Source organism: Bubalus kerabau, chromosome 14 (genome assembly GCF_029407905.1).
Source record: "Bubalus kerabau isolate K-KA32 ecotype Philippines breed swamp buffalo chromosome 14, PCC_UOA_SB_1v2, whole genome shotgun sequence".
Lineage (NCBI taxonomy): Eukaryota > Metazoa > Chordata > Mammalia > Artiodactyla > Bovidae > Bubalus > Bubalus kerabau.
The window spans coordinates 25164989-25187589 of NC_073637.1; the positions used below are offsets into that span (position 1 = coordinate 25164989).

At 46.1% G+C, this 22601-nt stretch overlaps 1 protein-coding gene and 1 non-coding gene across 3 annotated transcripts in view; one reads left to right on the forward strand and one right to left on the reverse strand.

Moving 5' to 3' along the window:
* The first annotated feature begins 1346 nt into the window (after positions 1 to 1346).
* Positions 1347 to 22601, forward strand: part of LYN (LYN proto-oncogene, Src family tyrosine kinase) — a 109955-nt gene continuing 88700 nt past the window's right edge. Inside the window, exon 1 of one of the 2 annotated variants that reach the window (XM_055546028.1) lies at positions 1347 to 1532. The gene's annotated coding sequence lies outside the window, so the exon portion shown is untranslated. The remainder of the gene's footprint in view (positions 1533 to 22601) is intronic. The other variant, XM_055546029.1, reaches the window with a different exon arrangement.
* Positions 19628 to 19699, reverse strand: TRNAE-UUC (transfer RNA glutamic acid (anticodon UUC)). Its single transcript has one exon. It is a non-coding gene; the product is annotated as a tRNA-Glu (tRNA).

The window sequence follows — 22601 nt, forward strand, 5'->3', positions numbered from 1 at the left end:
TAGTCAACACTTTCCAGCAGGTCACCCAATCTCTCCTCTTCAGCAAGAAACTGACTACATACCAGTGATCATCATCGGTAGAAAGTACACTACTTAGTGTTGTTGGATAAGGCGGTAGTTTGCAGACCTTTGTCCTCTGATACCAGTAATAAGTGACTACTCGATGGGTTATGTTACAAGATGGTGGACTTGACCCCAGGACTGTGGTTGCAGACTCGGGTGGGGCCAGCTTCCTAAGAACATTGTTAATAAAAGGTTATCGGTCTGACAAGCTTAGGCTTGTCAAACCAGTGTCTGGCTCCCAATAGGCCCTATGCAGGTGTCTGCTATTGACACAAACTCCAAAATCTACTACTACTAAGTTGCTTCAGTCGTGTCTGACTCTGTGCGACCCAATAGACGGCAGCCCACCAGGCTCCCCCATCCCTGGGATTCTCCAGGCAAAATCTACTACAGGGTACTAATTATTTCCTTGTAAATTCTGAGCTGCAGTGCAATGCTGGGATTCCAGGGAGCAGGAATCTTGCTTAGAACACGTGGGTATCCACAGCGCCAGACAATGATTCTCTACCCTGGGTTTGTAAGTGGTATTTATTCAGTTGAACCATGAGCTTGAAGATGAAGTCTTGTTTCAACAAATACTGGTCAGGTATGTGCAGCACGCAGGGATGCAGAGATGGTAAAAGGGAAAGATTACAGCGACCATGACCTTGTGCAAGGCGCAGTGCCCTATATAACCTCCCAGCAGCCCTGTCTCCATTTTTCCAGGAGGAAACTGAAGTCTTAAGGAACCGGGTAAACTGCCAGACCATCTAACGCCACGGCCACCTCCACCCTCATCAGGTGGAGTACGCCCCCGAGTACACCCTGAAGGAGAGACTCTACGGGTTAAGAACTAAAGGAGACCCGGAGCATCCTCTTTCCAGAGGACTCCAAATGTTGGGGGACCCGAGCGCCCCCTCTGCTGCCAGAAGCACCCCTCTTCCTAACACTGGGGAGTAGGCTGGAAGGGAAGGAACGGAGACTCGAGGGGCTCCTTCGCTGTGCGGGACGCCAGGCGCAGGGCGAGCTCCTGGAAGCCCCTTCAGTCCGTCTCCAGGCTCCCGGGCTCTGCGCACCGGGACGCAGGTCTCCGTGCCTTCAAAGCGCTGCGCGACAGCCACGCCAGCGCCCCAAACCTTGGGCAGGGGCCAAACGGTCACTTCCCCGCCCTCCAGGCGCGGTATGCAAATCCGAGCACCAGGAAGTAGCTGGGACCTCCCGGCCGAGCTCGGCGACGGCCAGTTCCTCCTCCGTTGCTCCGGGCCGCCGCCGCCGCTCGCTTCGGGCCGTGGCGCCTCCGGGCCGGTCGCCCTGCAGCCTCCAGCCCGCGGCAGGCGGGGCGGCCGCGCCACCCGAGTCCCCGCCCGCACCCCGCACTCCGCGCGCCCCCGCCCCGTCCTGCCCCGCCGGGCCGCCCCGTCGCGGCCCCAGCTCGGACCCCCGGCCACCGTGGAGCGCCGCCGCCGCCCCGCGACTCACACACGGAGCTGGTGAGTTCCGGGCAGGACCCGGGCGGGGTGGAGGGAGGAGCGCGGGAGTGGGGAGCGCACGGCGGGGCGGTGAGTACGCTCGGATGCCTTCCGCCCGCGGAGACTCGCCCCCGGGAGAGCGATCGCGGGGGCGGGCGGCTCCGCAGGTGTCTCAGTGCCCGGGGCGCAGGGGCGGGGCGGGCGCACCGCGGGGCCCTCCGGCGCTGCCCCTAGGGCCGGATGCTGTCCCCGCGCGGGCGGGGAAGCCGGTCTCCACGCGGAGCGCGCGCGCGGCGGGGAACCCCGGGGGACCTCAGGCCTACACAGTCCGGTATCCCCTCAGGGCCCGGGGCCCCTCCGCGCCCTGAGTCCCTCCGCGAACCGCGGGCATCTGCCCTCCTCGGGGCCCGGGCGGAGCTTGACGTCCGGGCTCTGCGGCGGAGGCGGTGCGCACCCTCCCGCCGAGCCCGGCGCCTCCCGGCCTGCGGAACCGCAGCCCCGAGCCCCCTGCGGCCGAGAGGAAGCGAGAGTTATTTTAAGAATTCAGGGGTTGCCTTTCCTTCGCCTTGGGGGAAGGGTGTGAGCGTCAGTTCCCACTTTCCTGCGTTATCTCGGCCACAGTGGTGTCTTCGAGATGCTGAGCATTTGTTATGTTCCATCTAATAGCAAGCGTGATCGTGGGGGGTGTGTGTGTATGTGTGTGTGTGTCTGGTTGAATTACCCCAAATCCACCCAACTTCTTTGTCATCTCAGAAACTCGAGTTGAACCCAGGCTTCTCAGTTTCCTAGCTAAGTGTGAACTGGGGCCCGTTACTGAAATTCTCGGTTAGGGTTTCCTTGTCTACCTTCTGAGCTATTTATTGCATGTAAAGCCCCAAGCACATACTAGGCATTCCATAAACGGTGCTGTTATTATTGCAAATAATTCTATCCATAACAACGAGGCTCCCTGGTTCTTTGCAATTTAATGATTTTAAACTTAAGACGGCTTATCCAATTTAGCCACTTGACCTTACTGATACACTGCATAATAAATACACCAGTGATTTACTGTCGCAAAGCGGGGCCCGGAGTCTGACTCAGGCTAAGAACAAGCCAATGAGGAGGTTTGACTTACTTTTGATTTCTTGGCTACCCCCAGCTGGCTGTAGGGTTCAGAAGGGCCGGGGTGGGTGTGGGGGGTGGGTCTCTCTCTCCAGCACCTTCTAAAGCAGGGTGGAGGGGAATAGGCACTTACTGAGTCCTCGGAATCTGTCCTGATAAGGTAAGCTCTGCTGGAAAAGGGTAGGATTCAGGTGGCTCCTAGTTCTCTTATGGAAGTCGGTGTTTTGAGGCTTGAAGTCATTTAATTTGATCACAAGAGGCTCTTGGTGATCGGTCCTCTTTGGATGCAGAATGGGGTAACCTTCCTGAGAGAAGAATAGAGGGCAGCCGATGTGAAGGGAGAGAAAACAGGAGCCAGGAAGCCTGAGTTTGGGTGTCTTCCATCACTTATCAGAACTGTGATTTGGGATAAATTACTTGGACCATTTATCCCATCAACATTTCCTTCACAATGGTAATTACAATTATATTATGATTTGCCCATATGTGTATAGTCTGTTTTCTCCACTACAGTGAAATGTCCATGAAAACAGCTTTGTCTGGTTTGTCCAAAACGCCAGCCCTGGTGCCTGTCACATGGTCAAGATTGCTTGGAAGAAGGAAAGAGGGTCTCCAAGCCTCACCCTGTGCAAGTCTGAGGAACAGGGCTGGCCTCTAAGGCATCTGTAGCCCACTGGCCCTCTAGTCCTGGCTTTTAAAATTGAAATTGGAGGAAGTTGACTGTCAATTTATCCCAGCGCTATAGTTCTCCACTCAGGACTGGTTTCCATGCTTGTAACACTGAGAGAGAAGGCTTGATTTGAAGTAGTAAGATGCAGCCTGTAAAGCTGACATCTGGGCAAGCTGTTATGCAATCAAAAAGACACACAACATCCTAGAATCATCAATGTTGGAAAGGTTTGTAGAGTACTTTTGTGATACCTGAATGCTGCCCGTGGCATTCTCTTAGCAGAAAAGTGGTCCAGCGAGGTAGTGATTCAATGATTCCCAAAGCCTTTTAGTTCCATTATTTTTGTATTAAAAAAAAAAAATCACCAAAACTTTTGAGATGCCAACTGGTTCAAATGAATATATGGGTTTGTAAATTACAACGTGAAATCATATTATCCATAAACGAACCCATATTCATTTAAAATCTGCACAAATCAGAGCACATGCCCCCCAGCATGGAACATCGCTGTGGCCCACTCACACCATTGATCTGTGACCTCCGTGTCCTCAGGCATGGGGAGACTTGAAAAGGTCATCGCATCACTAGTTGGGCCACTGATCGGTGACATGTTGATGTCAGAGACAGTCTCAGACCTTTCCTTGGCTTCTTCTGCCAATGGTGGTACTGATGATTTTTGCCAATCCAGGGCTCTGAAGCCTTCTGAACACTGCTTTCCTCCAAACCTCTCAGGACCCTGCACAATAGGCAGGGACCAAAAAATGAGGGTGAGGAGGGTTGGCATGATCAGTGTCACAGGCCTGGTTAAGTGACATCATTGGGCCTAGTAGGTATGTTTTCCCACTCCAGCTCGGAGAGCTTTTCCCACTTTCCTGCCTTTGGATCTGTAGTAGGTACTCCATTACTTAAAAGTAAAGAAATGAACTCGTCATTTAATAAACATTTTAAGGGCAGAATCACAAGGTCATCTTCTATCACATGGAGATGGTCTGCACTAAGGGACTGTTAGAGTCAATGAGCAGGTGGACCAGTGAGCAGGGCGTGGAGGCTGCTGTGTTGAGCTGAGTTTCTGTGTCTTTCAACTTTGCTGCCTGCTCAGGGCAGGGGGAGGCCTGCTGACTCCCCAGATGACTTCTGTCCTGGCCACTGTCGGAGCAGCACTAGCGACTGCCTTCAGGACTGTTCCATGCTTATGGGTCACTATGTTGTTGTCTAGTCGCTAAGTCGTGCCCGGCACTTTTGCGACCCCATGGACTGTAGCCCACCAGGCTCTTCTATCCTTGGGATTTCCCAGGCAAGAATCCTGGAGTAGGTTGCCATTTCCTTTTCCAGAGGATCTTCCTGACCCAGGGATCCAACTGGAGTCTCCTGCATTGGCAGACGTAATCTTTACCACTGAGCCACCTGGGAAGCCTCTGGGACAGTATAAAAGTACTCAGTGATACTTGGTAAAAAAGTTCCTTCTAGCTTCTTTATAAACCCTACAAGCCTCCGTGTATGGTTGTTATAGCAGTAAGAGGTGTCATTCGAGGGGAATGTACAAGTTGAGGAGACAGGGCCCATGGGATGCATGTGGAAATATGCGGCCTCCTTCCTGGGCTCCTGTTGTGGACCAGGCTCATCCTAAGTCCACACTCCTATAATGGATAAACATTCCCTCCCAGCTTTTAAGATTGATGAGGAGAAGGACAAGGAAGAGGAAGTTGGTCAGAAGTACTGAAAGATTTCTTACAGCTGCCTGGTTTCCTGATACTTAAATTGTGAAACCTTGAGTTCAGTCTCTCATCATTTCTGACATTTATTTTGAGTAAGTTCCCATTTGGGGGAGAAGCCCATGTGTAGAAAATAGTATGGAAATCTGCCCATAGTCGTGGTTTAGTTGCTAACCCGTCTGACTCTTGCGACCCCACAGACTGTAGGCGCCTCTGTCAATGGGATTTTCGAGGTGAGAATACCGGAGTGGGTAGCCATGCCATTCCCTTCTCCAAGGGACCTTCCCCACCCAGGAATCGAACCCGGGTCTCATACATAACAGGCAGATTATTTACTGACTGAGCTGTGAGGGAAGCCCTGCCCATGGAGGGATTCAAATTTTTGGAACACACCAGTTTAAAGACTTGGACCTTCTTTCAGATTCTCTTGACTACATTAGCTGGAGGGGCTGTCTTGTCATTTAGAACAAGTTTCAGGAGTTACTTGGGATGATGTGTGGAAAAGGCTCACCCATGCTGGCAGGTTGCAGGGGCTATTATCACCCTGGTTCTTCATTCTTGGGCTTTCTCTTCAGTCTTGTCCTGACCTTCACTTTGCCTTGTTGTTCTTGTTCAGTTGCTCAGTTGCGTCACTTTTCCCGACCCCACAGACTACAGCACGCCTGCGGGCTTCCTTGTCCTTCACCATCTTCCAGAACTTGCTCAAACTCATGTCCATTGAATTGGTGATGCCATCCAACCTCTCATCCTCTGTCGTCCCTTTTCTCCTCCTGCTTTCAATTTTCCCCAGCATCAGGGTCTTTTCCAGTGAGTCGGATCTTTGCCTCGGGTGGCCGAAGTATTAGAACTTCAGCATCAGTCCTTCCAGTGAATATTCAGGGTTGATTTCCTTTAAGATTGACTGGTTTGAGCTCCTTACAGTCCAAGGTACTCTCAAGAGTCTTCTCTAACACCACAGTTCAAAAACATCAATTCTTGGGCGCTCAGCCATCTCTAGCTCTCCCATCCATATAAGACTACTGGAAAAATCATAGCTTTGACTATACAGACCTTTGGCAAAATAATGTCTCTGCTTTCTAGTATGCTGTCTAGGTTGGTCATAGATTTTCTTACAAGGAGCAAGCGTCTTTTAATTTCATGGCTGCAGTCACTGTCTGCATCTTAGTACTGACTAAGCATCAACACTCCTGATTTGCTGCCAAGCTGTTTAATGACAGTTGTATTTATAATTAGAATACAATTTTCCTTTATAGAACTCTTCCAAAGTGTTGGTTACTTATCTCTGCTTTATTCACCATCAACGTATATCCACTCTCTCTTCTCTAACTCCCCTCTTCAACTCCTTTCTCACTGTTTTACAGAGCCTGCAAGCCATGCATTGATAGGGATTGGCCATTATTGGTTAACCTCAGTGTAACTGTGTTCTTTCTTCATTGTGCTTAGATGTGTAAGTGATGCTCCATAAAATGATGGATGAATGGGCATATGTTAACAGAGACCATTGGATGGATGTTTCTTGGTGTGGGCTCTGCTCTTGATGAGCAATAGGACTTGGGGAAGAAGTCTTCATCAAGAGGTTCAGAGGGTCTTTAAGTGTCTCATTTCCTTTTTACCATTCACACTTGAGACACAGTCAGATATTGTTGGGCCTGCCCACACTCCCTCCTTTATTTTTTTTTTTTAATTTTATTTAACACTAAAAACATTTTGTATTGGGGTATAGCCAATTAACAATGTGGTGATAGTTTCAGGTGAACAGCCAAGGAACTCAGCCCTACATGTACGTGTATCCATTCTCCCCCCAAATCCCTCCCATCTAGACTGGCATATAACATTGAGCAGAGTGCCATGTGCCATATAATAGGTTTTTGTTGGTTATCCTTTTTAAATAGCAGTGTGTACATGACCTTCCCAAAGTCCTTAACTATCCCTTCTTCCCGGCAACCATGAGTTCATTTTCTGTGAGTCTCGTTCTGTTTTATAAGTTCATGTGTACCATTTCTTTTTTAGATTACACATATAAAGGATGCCATATGAAATTTCTCCTTCTCTGCCTGGCTTACTTCACTCAGTGTGACTTTCTAAGTCCATCCATGTTGCTGCAAATAGCCTTATTTCATTCGTTTTAATGGCTGCCCACTCCTCCCTTCCTGTAAGCATCTAACGTCACTCTCTGTATTGATCCCGAGTTATGCTGGTTGGAAGCTCATTGTCAGCTCTCCCCAGTTCTCTCTCCACTGGTCCAGTGTTTGGTGGGAGCTATGGTGACTTTTCGGTGCTGGCGTGGGTCCCCAGTGAGATGGTAAGGCAGGTCTGGGTTCATCCTGCCTCCAGCCAGAGTAGAGATGTCTCCCAGGTGCTGGGCCTTCTGGGTGCCTCCAGTCTTCCTGGAAATGTTAACCCACACAGGGGCGAGGGCAGCTGAGAAGCTTGTCTCAGAGAGACCGTCTGGAGAGGGAGGCTCACTTCTGCTTTCCACGGGGAGGCTGGGTCACAGAGCGCAGAGCTGCAGCAGGAGGCCGCAAGAAAGTGGTACTTCCTTCTGCTTCGAAGGCCCAGGCCCGTCATTTGCCTGCAGCCCCACCTTCCTCGCCACCCAGCCCTGCTTTTTCCTCTGGGTTGGGGTTCTTTCTACCATCTTCTCTGCAGTTGGTCCTTGAGAAGGCGGAAGGGAGGGGAGGGGAAGGAGGAATGAATAAAGCCAGTCCTCAGTGCAGAGCCTCCTGGGGTGGGGAGACTCCCACAGCCATGCTGGATTGTTCAGCCACAGAAAGATGTTCATTTTGAAATTCTCCATCATGGAAATCATTACAAAACTCCGAATAGAGGTTTTGAAATCTTTTAATGTTCAGGCAGTATAATTATTTCTTAATCTTAACTACAGTGGATCAATACTGTTTTAAAAATTCTTTAAGCTCTGAGTGTTAGTTGTTCAGTCATGGCCAGCTCTTTGTGACACCCATGGGTGTAGCCTGCCAGGCTCCTCTGTCCAGGGGATTTTCCAGGCAAGAATACTGGAGAGGGTTGCCATTTCCTTCTCTAGGGGATCTTCCTGACCCAGGGATCAAACCTGGGTCTCCTGCATTTGCAGATAGATTTTTTTACTATCTGAGCAACCAGCCTCTCCTTAAATACTTGGGGTAGATCAGTGACCTTTCAAACTTCTTTGACTTTGATCCATATCAAGAAGCATCATGTTTTATCTTGTGCCAGAATGCACATCCATCTGTATGCAAAGAAAGAGGAAGAGAGAAAGAAAGTTTGGTGAAAAGCCCCTCCCCACAGCTTGTAGGGGGTGGGGAGTGTGACCCCAGGCAGTCCTCTGAGGCCAGCTTGGTGAGATGTAGAATACACAGAAGTGAGGAATCCCTGGTGACTTGGTGGTTAGGACTTTCTGCTTTCACTGCTGTGGCCTGGGTTCAGTCCTTGGTCTGGGAACTATGATCCGGCAAGCAGCTTGGCCCCAAAATAACTATATAAGTAAAGTAAAATGCACAGAGGTGAGCCCAGCTATTCTATAAGCTCCTGTCCAATAAGGTTTATTACACAAACACAAGTTAAGATACATCTGGCTTTCCATGTGGTGCTAGTGGTAAAGAACCCTCCTGCCAATGCAGGAGACATAAGAGATGCAGGTTTGATCCCTGGGTTGGGAAGATCCCCTGGAGGAGGGCATGGCAGCCCACTCCAGTATTCTTGCCTGGAGAATCCCATGGACAGAGGAGCCTGGCAGGCTACAGTCCATGGAGTCACAAAGAATCGAATATGACTGAAGCAAATTAGCAGGCATACAATGAATGGTATACCTTGTAAATATCTTTATTTTTTTATTCCAATTTTATTTTATTATTTTTTATGGTTTTTTTTTAATTTATTTATTTTAATTAGAGGCTAATTACTTTACAATATTGTATTGGTTTTGCCATACATCAGAATTATACTTACTGGTGTGAAAGATGTTCTTTAAAAACTGAACACAAGCTGAACAGTAATCATATATTACCATTTCTGAAATACAATATTTATGTTGACACAATGATAAACTATGAATATCAGTGATTTTTTTATAGTAAAGTTTTCAATACTGATTTTTTCTGGGTGGTAGGTGAATGCTGATTTTTCTTTTTTACATCTTTATTTTGTTACAAAGATTATGACTTATGTGGTTTTAGGACCGTGGTGTGATGGGCGATGACGCGTAATAAGCTGGCGAGACAGCAGAAACTTTAAGGCAAAGGTGGTCCTTTTGATGGGTGTGTGGATATCGTTGTGGGCAGACTGACCCTAGAGGAACTCATGCACTGCAGATGGTGTAAGCAGACATAATATTTTCCTAAAGAAGTGTCTACTGATATTTACTCATATTTAGTACTGAGTTTCTTGTGAACCTACCATCCATTAGGCCCAGTTTCAGGGAGGAAACCCCGAAGGGGAGAAGGGGTCTGGGGTGGGGAGAACAGACCCGTTCGCACAGCATCCCTGGGCGGCCAGGCAGTGATGAGGCAGTTTGCACAGGCGCGAAGGAGCCGTGCCCCCAGGACCCTCAGTGTTGGATTTCACTGTGTAGACCAAGGTCAATCTTGTGGAAAGTCTGTGTGGGAAACAGTTTTTTTTCCCTATTACAATCACTTTCTTGACTAGACTCTTCTGTAACAAAGTATTGATGATGTTGCCAAAAAATGTAGAGACAGGGAGACCCTCAGTAATGGCTAAGTGTCCTCTAAATAGGTGAGTATCATCCTCTGAATAGGTGGATGATTAACAGGGGGAGGGACGCGGACTTCCACGGAGATTAACTGCGGCCAGAAAGTAGTATTTATTGCCTTTGTACATGACCTAAGACTCGTTTGTAGACACTGGCGAGCAGATACTTGGTCACTTCCCTGGGAGGTGATGACCTTCAGACATTTATCTGACTCTTCCTGATGAGGCAACACTGCTGAGGGGAAAAAGGAGTTGAGTTCTAAGTTTCTGTAGGGTTATTAGTATTTTCCATTTGACTTAAATGCAGACTGTTGGGATTTCCCTGCCGTCCAGTGGTCAGGACTCTGGGCTCTCAGTGCAGGGGGCATGGGCTCAATTCCTTGATGAGGAACTAAGATTCCCAAAGGGTGCTGATAAATAAGTAAATAAATAAATGGAGACTGCTGTACAGCAGCGGCTTGGTGTTGGCCTTGTTCTTACCATATACAAATTAATGTGTTTAAAAACATCACCATAACCAGGAATGGCAACAGTTGGACAAAACGGGATATTGGGCAATTCTGCAAGGAATGCCTTTGCATAATCAGAGGTGACCTGCTGAATACATGCTGTATTCAGTGCCTGCTGCATGCTAAGTTGCATCAGCCATGTCCAACTCTTTGCGACCTTATGGACTGCAGCCCCGAGGGATTATTAGTTTTAAACTTGTGGTAGAAAGAAGATGGTCTTCCAGGTGACACAAACTGGAAGTCAGGTGAACTTCTGATCTGCCTGGGGCACCAGGAATCACCAGAGGCTACGGGGTGAGCTTGGTGTTCTTGGCATTCAAAGATGCCCTCAGGAGTGGGACATGGGGCCATAGTGTGGTTCTCAGAGCGAGATTGTTTTTGCCCTAGACAGGTGAACACAGCACTCTGCAAACAGGACAGGACTCTTGGTGACGGGGGATGATGCTTGGTCATGTAGGGTTGGGGGAGAAGGAATGTACTACTTGAAGACCTTAAAGAGAGGCATCCTTAAATAATGAGAGACTTTATCATCTGAGGAGTGATGGAATACAATAGTGGGTGTGCTCCCTGCTCAAATAAGTGGCTAATGCACAGTTTATGGTCATCAGGGTAATTAAACACGCACCCCAAGAGTTGGCTTTTGTCTCTCTGGACCATGTTGACTTTTCCAACTGTTTCAACTTTAATGCATGGCAAGTGTACATAAAAAACAAATTTCAACAACTTCAGTTACATAACTGTCTACAGACCTTTTGTTTTATGGTTTTCAATTATTTTAAAAGTTTTAAATAAGTGAAGATAACCACTAAATGAGAAATTAATGGTCATTTTCCATAAATTCCTTTATCTGTGGATAACCTTTCAAATTTTTAATAGAAAAAATATCTGAGGAGTTTGGTAAATGACTTGAATGTTACCTTATTGCTATAGTTCTGTCTTCAGCTAAGGCTGTGCTGCACAGCCCCGTTTAACAAATGACTCATCCCCTCTGCTGTCAGCCACTGGACTCTGGACATCGCCTGTCTACCTTGGTGTCCAACATGAAAATCAGACTCTCAGAGGAGAAAGATATCTTAGCTGTGTTTCTCAAACATAGGCCTTATCAAGCAGTCACTTTCTCTTGAGCACTGGGTCTCAAAAGTTAGCGTCTGTCCCAGTGTGTTTAACAGTGGTAAAGGAGGTCACTTTGTGAGAAGCACTGTGACAGGTTGGCCAAAGTGGCCCATTTCATTTTTGTCCAGCTGTGGATATTAAAAAGCTTTTTTGTCTTGTACTGTAATGTCTTATTTCTATAGTTTCTGCTTGTTGGTTCTAGTTCTACGCTGCTTCTGCACAGTTGAAGCCAGCGGTGTTGGACTGACTATCCAACCATTGTGGCTGTAAGTATGGAATGTGTAGGGACATTCATACTGTCCACCCAGCACTATTACTTCACCTCTCTTCTAACAGAGCCCAGATTATGTCACGATCCAGCTTCTCCATGGAAGTTTCTGCAGAAGTTTTCCACATCCCTGTCTATATAAACTGGCTCTGATTGGTCAAATGCTACTATTCTTACCAGTGATTGGTTCATGAGTGGTGTTCTTTGGGTTGAATGGTAATCAGTGAAAAAAGCGATGCTCCATAGATGGTCCTAAGATACAAACAGAAAAGGTGTAGGAGAGAGAGGAGAGAAGGAAAGTCAGACCTGGATGAAAGATAAAGAAATACAACACAATATGTGAAAGTCCGGAAATTGGAAATTGGAAGGGAGATAGTGTAAGTTATTCTCATCAGTAGTTTGTGATGTGTACTGTGTGTGGTTGTCTGCTCTGTGTTTGTCCTAGTCGCACAGACCGGTGTGGAACTAATGCTGATAACTGGGCTTCTGTAATCACAGTGGATTTTTTAAAATGTATATTTATTGTGAGAAAAGTTATGACAAACCTAGTCAGTGATTAAAAAGCAGATACATCACTTGGCCAACAAAGGTCTGTATAGTCAAAGCCATGGTTTTTCCAGTAGTCACATATGAATGTGAGAGTTGGACCATAAAGAGGATTGATCACCCAAGAAATGACGCTCTTGAATTGTAATGCAGGAGAAGACTCTTGAGAGTCCCTTGGACAACAAGGAGATCAAACCAGTCAATCCTAAAGGAAGTCAACCCAGAGATTCATTGGAAGGACTGATGCTGAAGCTCTAATACTTTGGCCACCTGATTCAAAGGACCGACTCATTGGAAAAGACCCTGATGCTGAGAAAGATTGAGGGAAGAAGGAGAAGGGGGTGACAGAGATGAGATGGTTGGATGGCATCACCGACTCAATGGACATGAGTTTGAGCAAACTCCGGGAGATGGTGAAGGACAGAGAAGCCTGGCATGCTGCAGCCCATGGGGTCGCAAAGAGTCGGACACTACTGTGCGACTGAACAGCAGCGTATTTATTGAGTATTGTGTGTCGGGCATTGTGGTGGGTTCTTGGGGGAAACATAAACCTTAATAAGTGTGAACTTCCTGTCCTAAAGAGTTTACTGTGTTCTATTTTGTCTGGGCTGTTCACACACCAGAAGCTGACAAATTAATTTGCTGTGGTCATGGGTGGGACAGTTACCTTGCTCAGGAAATCCCTAGGCATCAGAATCAGTGCACAGAAACCAAGAGTTCTGGTAAAGAAGGAAGGCAGTGTGTGAAGTGGTTAGAGCACAGTATATGAAATTAATCACACTTGGGTTCAAATTCCAGATCTGTCTCTTCCTAGGCATAAGGTGCTGGTTTTGCTGACCTCAGATTTAAACCTCAGAGGCTGGTTGCGGGGATTCCAGGATGTAATAGGTTTAGAACTAAACTATATTTGAAGCACATAGCCAATGGTAGTCATTGTTATGAACAAAAGAAGGTTGCTTAGGATTGTTACTACCAAAAAAATCAAACTGACAGGAAGAAAACCCAGAAAATATAAATGCTGGTGAGGATATAGAGAAAATGGAATCTTTCTGCACTGCTGTTGGGACTGTAAAATAGCGCAGACCCTTTGGAAAACAGTAGGGCAGTTACTCCCAAAATTAAACACAGAATTACCTTTCAATTCAGCAGTTCCACTTGTCGGTATAGACCCCCCAGAATTGAAAATGGGGTCTCCAAGAGATATTTGTACACCTACACTCTAGCAGCATTATTCACAATAGCCAGGGGGTGGAAGCAACTCAAGTGTCCATCAACAGGTGAATGGATAAACAAAATGTGGTGTATACATACAAGGGAATATCATACAGCCTGAAAAGGAAGGAGACTCTGATGCAGGCTACAACACGGATGTATCTTGAGAACAGTATGTTAGAGAAATAAAAGGACAAATATTGTATAATTCCATCTATGAGGTCCTTGTGCTGTTGTTCGTTTGCTAAAGTCCTGTCCAAGTTTTTACGACCCCATGAGTTGCAGCTTGCTGGGCTTCCGTGTTCTTCACTGTCTCCTGGAGTTTGCTCAAACGCATGTCTGTTGAGTTGGTGATCCCATCCAACCATCTCATTCTCTGCCACCCGCTTCTCCTCCCGCCCTCAATCTTTCCCAGCATCGGTGTCTTTTCCAATGACTTGGCTCTTTGTATCAGGTGCCCAAAGAATTAGAGCTTCAGCATGAGTCCTTTCAATGAATATTCAGGGATGATGCTGTGAAAGTGCTGCATTCAATATGCCAGCAAATTTGGAAAACTCAGCAGTGGCCACAGGACTGGAAAAGGTCAGTTTTCATTCCAATCCCAAAGAAAGGCAATGCCAAAGAATGCTCAAACTACCACACAATTGCACTCATCTCACATGCTACTAAAGTAATGCTCAAAATTCTCCAAGCCAGGCTTCAGCAATACGTGAACCGTGAACTTCCAGATGTTCAAGCTGGTTTTAGAAAAAGCAGAGGAACCAGAGATCAAATTGCCAGCATCCGCTGGATCATTGAAAAAGCAAGAGAGTTCCAGAAAAACATCTATTTCTGCTTTATTGACTATGCCAAAGTCTTTGACTGTGTGGATCACAATAAACTATGGAAAATTTTGAAAGAGATGGGCATACCAGACCACCTGACCTGCCTCTTGAGAAACCTGTATGCAGGTCAGGAAGCAACAGTTAGAACTGGACATGGAACAACAGACTGGTTCCAAATAGGACAAGGAGTACGTCAAGGCTGTATATTGTCACCCTGCTTATTTAACTTACATGCAGAATACATCATGAGAAATGCTAGGCTGGAGGAAGCACAAGCTGGAATCAAGATTGCTGGGAGAAATATCAATAACCTCAGATATGCAGATGACACCACCCTTATGGCAGAAAGTGAAGAGGAACTAAAGAGCCTCTTGATGAAAGTGAAAGCGGAGAGTGAAAAAGTTGGCTTAAAGCTCAACATTCAGAAAACGAAGATCATGGCATCCAGTCCCATCACTTCATGGGAACTAGATGGGGAAACAGTGGAAACAGTGGCTGACTTTATTTTTCTGGGTTCCAAAATCACTGCAGATGGTGATTACAGCCATGAAAATAAAAGACCCTTACTCCTTGGAAGGAAAGTTATGACCAACCTAGACAGCATATTCAAAAGCAGAGACATTACTTTGCCAACAAAGGTCCGTCTAGTCAAGGCTATGGTTTTTTCAGTGGTCATGTATGGATGTGAGAGTTGGACTATAAAGAAAGCTGAGCACTGAAGAATTGATGCTTTTGAACTGTTGTGTTGGAGAAGACTCTTGAGAGTCCCTTGGATTGCAAGGAGATCCAACCAGTCCATTCTGAAGGAGATCAGCCCTGGGTGTTCATTGGAAGGATTGATGTTGAAGCTGAAACTCTGGTAGTTTGGCCACCTGATGCGAAGAGCTGACTCATTTGAAAAGACGCTGATGCTGGGAAAGATTGAAGGCAGGAGGAGAAGGGGATGACAGAGCATGAGATGGTTCGATGACATCACTGACTCCATGGACATGGTTTTGGGTGGACTCCCGGGGTTGGTGATGGACAGGGAGGCCTGGCGTGCTCAAAGAGTCGGACACGACTGAGCGACTGAACTGAACTGAACTGATTTCCTTTAGGATTGACTGGTTTGGTCAAAAAGCTAATTCATAGAGACAGGAAATAGAATGGTGTTTGCCAGGGGCTGGGGGAAGGAGAAAAGTAGTTGTTTGATGGACCTGGAATTTCAGCGTTGTAAGATGAAAAGAGTTCTGGAGATGCATGATGATGGTCACACAAAACTACGTAGGCACTTATTTGTACAATTAAAGATGGTTAAGATGTTAATTTTGTTATGTGTATTTTAATACAATTGAGAAATGATTTTTTAAAAGTTGTCGAACTTCTCTGGAGATCCAGTGGTTAAGACTCTGCCTTCCAGTGCAGACAGTGTGGATTTGACCCTGGTCAGGGAGCTGAGATCCTACATGACTCAAGGCCCTAAAACCAAAACATTAAAAGAAAAAAAAAAAAGAAGCAATAAAAAGACTAAACAAGAGTCAGTATTCAATAAAAAGACTTTTAAAAATAAAAAAAAATTTTTTTAAGTTAACTTGGTAATCAGAAAAGTAAAAGTTGCTCAGTTGTGCCCAACTTTTTGCAACCCCATGACTGTAGCCCACCAGGCTCCTATGTCCATGGAATTCTCCAGGCAAGAATACTGGAGTGACTAGCTGTTTCCTTCTCCAGGGGATCTTTCCAGGGGCTGAACCCATGTCTTCTGCATTGGAGGCAGATTCTTCACTGTCTGAACCACCAGGGAAGCCCCTGGTAAGCAGAACTGTGTACAAATATTAATAGATGAGGGTGGTCTGGAAACAAGTTAGAAGCTTGTAAGCATGGGCTTCCCTGGTGACTCAGCTGGTAAAGAATCTGTCTGCAATGCGGGACACCTGGGTTCGATCCCTGGAAAAGGGAATGGCTACCCATTCCAATATTCTAGCCTGGAGAATTCCATGGACAGAGGAGCCTAGCAGGCTACAGTCCATTGTTTCCCAAAGAGTTGGATATAACTCAGCAACTAACACACACAAGCACAGGCTAAGTGACTTTCTTTAGGGCCTTTTAGAAAAGGTGAAATGGATGCCTCTAAAAGGCAATTTCTAATTTGATAGTTATATGTTATTTCTAGCCACAGACCCTCAATTCCAAATTACATAATAGGAAAGAATATTTTCAGTGGATAGTAAAGAATCTGCCTGCAATGCAGGAGACCCGGGTTTGATCCCTGAGTCTAGAAGTTCCCCTGGAGAAGGAAATGGCAAACCTAGCTCAAAGCAGATCCTCCTGTAACCCCCACCCCAGATCAAGAAGCAGAACAACGCACACAACCAGCATCTCCGGGTGCCTCCCTCCGACACATAATGCTTTCTCTCCTCAAAGGCATCTGCCTTCCTGCTTCAAGTTTTAGTTTAGTTTCCCATGTTGGCTTTTTCACAATAAAGTGTAAGAAACTGAAGAGCAGCACAAAGCCATTTGGCTTGGCAGATGAACAAGTTTTCAAGCTGTGGGTTTGGCTGGCACAGGCATGACTGCAGTTCAGCAGGATAGAGGGCAGGTCCTGGTCAGGTTTTATACCCTGGATATTCAGCGGCCAAAATTCTCACACTGTGGGTTTGATCAGAGCCTTATTTAAATACCTGTTTATCCAACCATTAGTTAGTAAAATTAGATAGCACTCACCATATATAGCTTGTTTTTCTACCCATCTCTGCATCGCTCAGTACATGTATAAATGCAAATGTGGAATTGTGGGTGTGATAAGGGTGGTTTCCAGTGACCCACAAGTAATCAAACATCCTGCTGTGCACACAGACATTTGAAAGTGCCAACTGGCTTTGTGAATTCAGTTAAGAGAGTCCTCATAAAAAGGGACTCGTTTTTCTGATGTGAAGGAACATGGCACCCTGTGACTGACTGATGTTCTGCTTCTTGTAGTTGACATTTATTCTGATTGGAGGTGAGAGGGCACTGTCATTTGACCTGCAGGATGCATTAACTCATGAAGTAATGCTTCATCTGTTCATGATTTGGAAACATTTCTCAGATGCTCCCTGGTCATGAATGTGCAGGCTTACCACTTGTCCTCCTATCCATCACCTTTCAACAGCAGAATTGTTCCATAAATGCTCAGGAAGTTAAAATGTTTTTTAAAGTGGGCTGAAGAAGGTAACTTTCTATTTTATATGAAATATGAAGAATACAGTCAGGTAGCAGAGTACAGAGGTACCCATCTTCCTGCGAAGAAGTCACAGCTGTGGTCCAGAGGTCAAGGCAGGGAATGACCCCACCCCGGGGCAGTTGCTGAGCCCAGGGTTGGACTGCCCACAGCTCCAGCCCCAGGTTCATCTTCCTCCAGCTGCATTTGCTGATGTTTGGCGTCTGCGTTTTCACCTCTGGATGATCCACAGGAATTGGAACTCGGAGGGAAGGTAGGGATGGAGGGAGAGGAGGATTAGCAAGGGGACTGGCCAGAGCAGGGCAGCTTTCCAGGGAAGAAGTGCATTCTTCAGTTGAGAATAAAAAAAAAGAAAAGATGGAAAAGCAGTTTAGCCAGTTTCCTTACCTATGGTGTGCATTGGCAATAATCTAGCAGCTTCTGAGAACTGTGTTGCTCCAGGATGACCTTGAGGATACTTGTAGTACTTATTTTCTTTTAGATCTCCTACCTAAAAAAAATAAAGGTCCGCTCCAGAAGAATCCTCCAAGATGGTACAGGGCGGTGTTATTCAACCTGGATGAAAGTTATTAAGGAGCAGACCTTGGGAAGCTGAGCTATAGATTCTAGGGGTGAACTCTGGGCATTTGCACTGCTGCTGTACAGATGTGAGAGCTGGACCATAAAGAAGGCTGAGTGCCAAAGAACTGATGCTTTCAAATTGTGTTGCTGGAGAAGACTCTAGGATAGCAAGAGATCAAACCAGTCAATCCTAAAGGAGATCAACCCTGAATATTCATTGGAAGGACTGAAGCTGAAGTTCCACTACTTTGGCCACCTGATGTGAAGAGCTGATTATTTGGAAAAGACCCTGATGCTGTGAAAGATTGAAGAGGAGAAGGGAGAGGAGAAGGGAGAAGCCTGAAGAGGAGAAAGGAGCCACAGAGGATGAGATGGTTGGATAGTATCACTGACTCAATGGACATGAGTTTGAGCAAACTCCAGGAGATGGTGAAGGACAGGGATGCCTGGCGTGCTGCAGTCCATTCGGTCACAAAGAATCAGACATGCCTTAGCAATTGAACAACTACAAAATTCTGCTGCCCGCTCACCCAACCCTGCTGCCTCGGGGGAGATGGCCTTGCTTTTAACTCCTGGGTTTCCTTTGGGCAGCAGTGTCCATGAGCCCTGGCTCCTCACCTGGAGAGCAGTTATGGCCATTGCCTCTCTCAGGCTGTCACTAACATCAAGGGAAATGGGGTCATTTGAGTCAGTGCTTCCTCTTCTTTGTGAGGGGAGGAACGTCCTGTGGGCGGGACAGAGGACAGGTCACGTGACCTGGCTCCACTTTCGCAGGTGTGAGCCCTCCCTCTCAGAGGTGTCATCTCGAGCAAGTCATCTGACTTCTCCACGTCTCCCTGTGGCCCTCTGTTAGGTGACAATTCATAACAGAAGGTCTTTTGAAGTTCAGCTGTGTTTATTTGCATGGATGTACTTGAAACATAATACAGACCTAACAAATATTTCATATTTGCTTTTCTTTTCATTCAAGTGATCATTTTTTTTAGCCATGATAGTCTTTAGGGAGCTGATTCTGTGCAACAATATGGAAGTGACTGCAGAGATTTTGAGAGGGTTGTGGTCATCTGAACTTAGGTGCGCACTTGGACTTGAGCCCAAAGTGCATTTGGAAGTGTTTGTTCAAGCTCAGAAACACCATGTGTGGCTGAAAGGGAGAAAATGTTTGGATGAGCGATGGACAGAGGAGGGACCGCACCAGATGACTTACGTTTTCCATGCTGCCTGGGCTTTGTAGGGACCTAAAGGGCCTCTCTAGCTCGCAAAATTCAGACTGTCTTACTAAAGTCTAGGTCAAGGTGAGCCACTCTGAACTTTCTTTCGGTGGCGGAGACTGATGTCCAAGGCCCAAGGAGAAAAGGAGCTGGGAGTGATTAGTTTGAGCACAGTAGTTAAATTGGCAAAATGAAAGCCAGTTTCCTTCTTAAGTGGAAGAATCTTCTTTTTTCTTTCTTTCTTTTTGGCCACAGGCTTTTGGGCTTCCCTGGTGGCTCAGATGGTAAAGAATCGGCCTGCAGTGCAGGTGACCTGGGTTCAGTCCCTGGGTGGGAGAGATCTCCTGGAGAAGGGATTGGCAACCCACTTCAGTATTCTTGCCTGGAGAATCCCATGGACAGAGTAGCCTGTTGGGTAACAGTCCATGTGGTCGCAAAGAGGTGGGCACGACTGAGCAACTAACACACACTTTTACAGGATCTTGGTTTCCTGACCAGGGCTGGAACCTGGGCCAGGGCAGTGAAAGTGCCAAGTCCTAACCACTGGACCACCAGGGATTTCCCAGAAGAATCTTACAATGATGCCAGCACTGTTATTACTTGCCTGACTTTTGTATCAGGCCATAATTACCTTTTACAGAAAATATAATAAAAAGAACAATCATGTATTGAGTGTGTGTCCTCTGTTAGATGACCATTCCTTACAAGGCTTGTTATTGGTATTCTTGGTATTGTTAAGGAAATCAAGGCTTAGAGATAATAAATACCTTCTCCTTGACATGTCTACATGCTCAGTCACTCAGTCATGTCCAACTCTTTGTGACCACATGATCTATAGCCCGCCATGCTCCTCTGTCCATGGGATTCTCCAGGCAAGAGTACTGGAGTGGATTGCCATGTCCTCCTCCAGGGGCTCTGCCCGACCCAGGGATCCAACTCAGTCTTCTGTGTTTCCTACATTGGTAGGTGTGTTCCTTACCAACTGAGCCACCTGGGAAGTCCACTTTCTTTTTTGGTTACTAAGTAAATGGAATATGAGACAGCTCGACTCCCAGGCTGATGTGTTTTATTTAACTTTGAAAGGTTATTAAAAAAAAAAAAATCAGGTTATAATGTGTGTAAGGTAATATCCTGGATAGTTTATCAAGTTGACTTTATACATTAACTTGAATGCAAACACAGGAATGCAACTCCTCCTGAGAGATCAATAATAAATACAGCTTGGGGACATTTACTGGGCACAGACTGTACGTCATCCGTTATTCTAAACATTGCTAAGTTTTTATTCACTTAATCCTCACAACAACCTTATGAAATCGGTACAGTTATCATCCCCTTTTTTTTGTGGATAATTGAAGGTTAATTAACTTGCCCAGTGTCACATCTCTGTGGGGTAGAGCTCAAACTTGAATCCTGGAAATCTGACTTTTAAGGCCAACTCTACAGCTGTACGATTCCAAGGTGCAACCTGTCTGACTTGAGGGAGAAAAAAACCCAGACACTCACAACCAGCCACAGCAAGAGAGAGCCCTCAGTTCTGACAGTTTAGTGTCATTCTTACTATGATCACAACTTGCAAAGACAAATAAAATTGAAATATTGAAATTGAGCTGAAAATCTGAACATTAAATCAAGAGCTTAAGTGTGATTAGGATAAAGCCAGTTGATTTTATATGCATTAACTTCAGATGGTGACTCCATTTCTCTCTAGTGTCCTGGTCACCATTTGTTGGGAAAGAAATGATTTTCCTCTGCTGGCCAAGCAAAGCAAATCAGTTGTTTTGTAGCAAAGATTGAATCATGATTGGATTAGCCTTTTCTTCAGAGTTCCCTCACATTTTTCTTTTGCTAGGTACTCATCTAGCTTGTGTTTTTCTTCCTAATGAAGCAATATCTTACATTATCACAAATCTTTAAAATGCAGCTACAAAGCCTTGAACTTTGAAAAGTTATTAAGATTGTAGTTAATAGATTACTAAAGACAAAGGGCTGGATAAAAGGCAAAGAATATGGATCTGGTGAGTCATACATCCATCCTTGGCTCGCTACCTTCCTCTGTTTCTTGTGGCATTTGCAGGGATGAATTCAAGATCATCTATGGTTAAGCCTCGGCTAAACGGACTTATTCCCTAGGAAGTGTGTCAACCCTCTGGACAGTGTCTCCATTCAGCACTTGGGTACCCCTTGCTTGCTGTCTCTCTATGGTTCCTCGATGGGCTGTTTCCATTTCTGAATGATTGCTCTCCAAAAAGAAATTAAAAGGAAAGTGGATGAGACTTAAACTTTCTTTAGAAGGGAAAATGTATTAGGATCCCTAGATTTCCTTTCATTCCTGGGGTGCCAGGTGATTCTTGAAGTAAAATCTCAATTTTCTTTGGTCTTGATGAAGTGTTTTGACCTTGATGTTAACATAAACATTGCTGTTTAATCTCCACATCAGTCCTTGTGTTCATTCTTGGGCCCCTACAGGATCCTATTCTGGTCTGTCTTGTGGCCTGGCTGGAACCACTTCTGGGGATTTTCCATGACCAATAGTCTCCAAATAGGGTACCTGAAGGCTGGGCATTAGCAGAGGTTGTGTGTCATCCTTGCTTTCTGTGGGCAGGAGGGTAGAGCTGGGGGAGTCTTGTGTCCATATTTTTGACGCCTATCCAGAATCGACATGAGTCATACACTGAAATAAACACAACTGACTGACAGTTTGGACCCGCTGCTGGTCGTGTAAGAACCTCTGGGCTGTAGAACCGCTGCTCGTCCAGGACCAGCCACTTGGCTTGAGATCTTTTGGAGGCTGGGCTGCATGCAGAGGAAAGAACTCCTTGCTGAGTAGTTCGTGCTAGTTCTTTGTCTAATTGCACTTCCTGGTTCAACCAAATGTAAACAGATGAGAAGAACCTAAGCCAGAAAGGGCATTAGGACTGTGACTTGGGTAATAAACTACCCCAGGGTCATAATGGACTCATTCCTGGATAGACATGGGATTGAGTCTAGGGTGAGAAAAGCCGAATGAGTGAGTGATGATGCGTCGTCATTTAAAAAATGTCTCATTGTGTTTATGCAAACGGTAGACCAGATGTTAGATGGAGCCCCTCTTTGACTGTTTCTTTGAAGTTTTCAAGAGAACAATTGTGAGCTTATGGAGAACAGTGAAAATTATTTGTTTTTGGCTCTGCTGGGTTTTACTTGCGGCACGGGCTTTTCTCTCTAGTTTCAGCTACTCTTTAGTTGCAGTGCGTGAGCTTCTCATTTTGGTGGCTTCCCTTGTTGCGGCTCCCAGGCTCTAGAGCGCAGGCTCAGTTGCAGTACATGAGCCTAGCTGCACTGCAGCACGTGGGATCTTCCTGGCCCAGGGATCAAACCCTTGTCCCCTGCACTGTCAGATGGATTCTTTACCACTGAACCACTAGGAAAGCTTCCCAATGAAATTGATTAAGGTTCCTGTATGCCAGACCCATGAGGT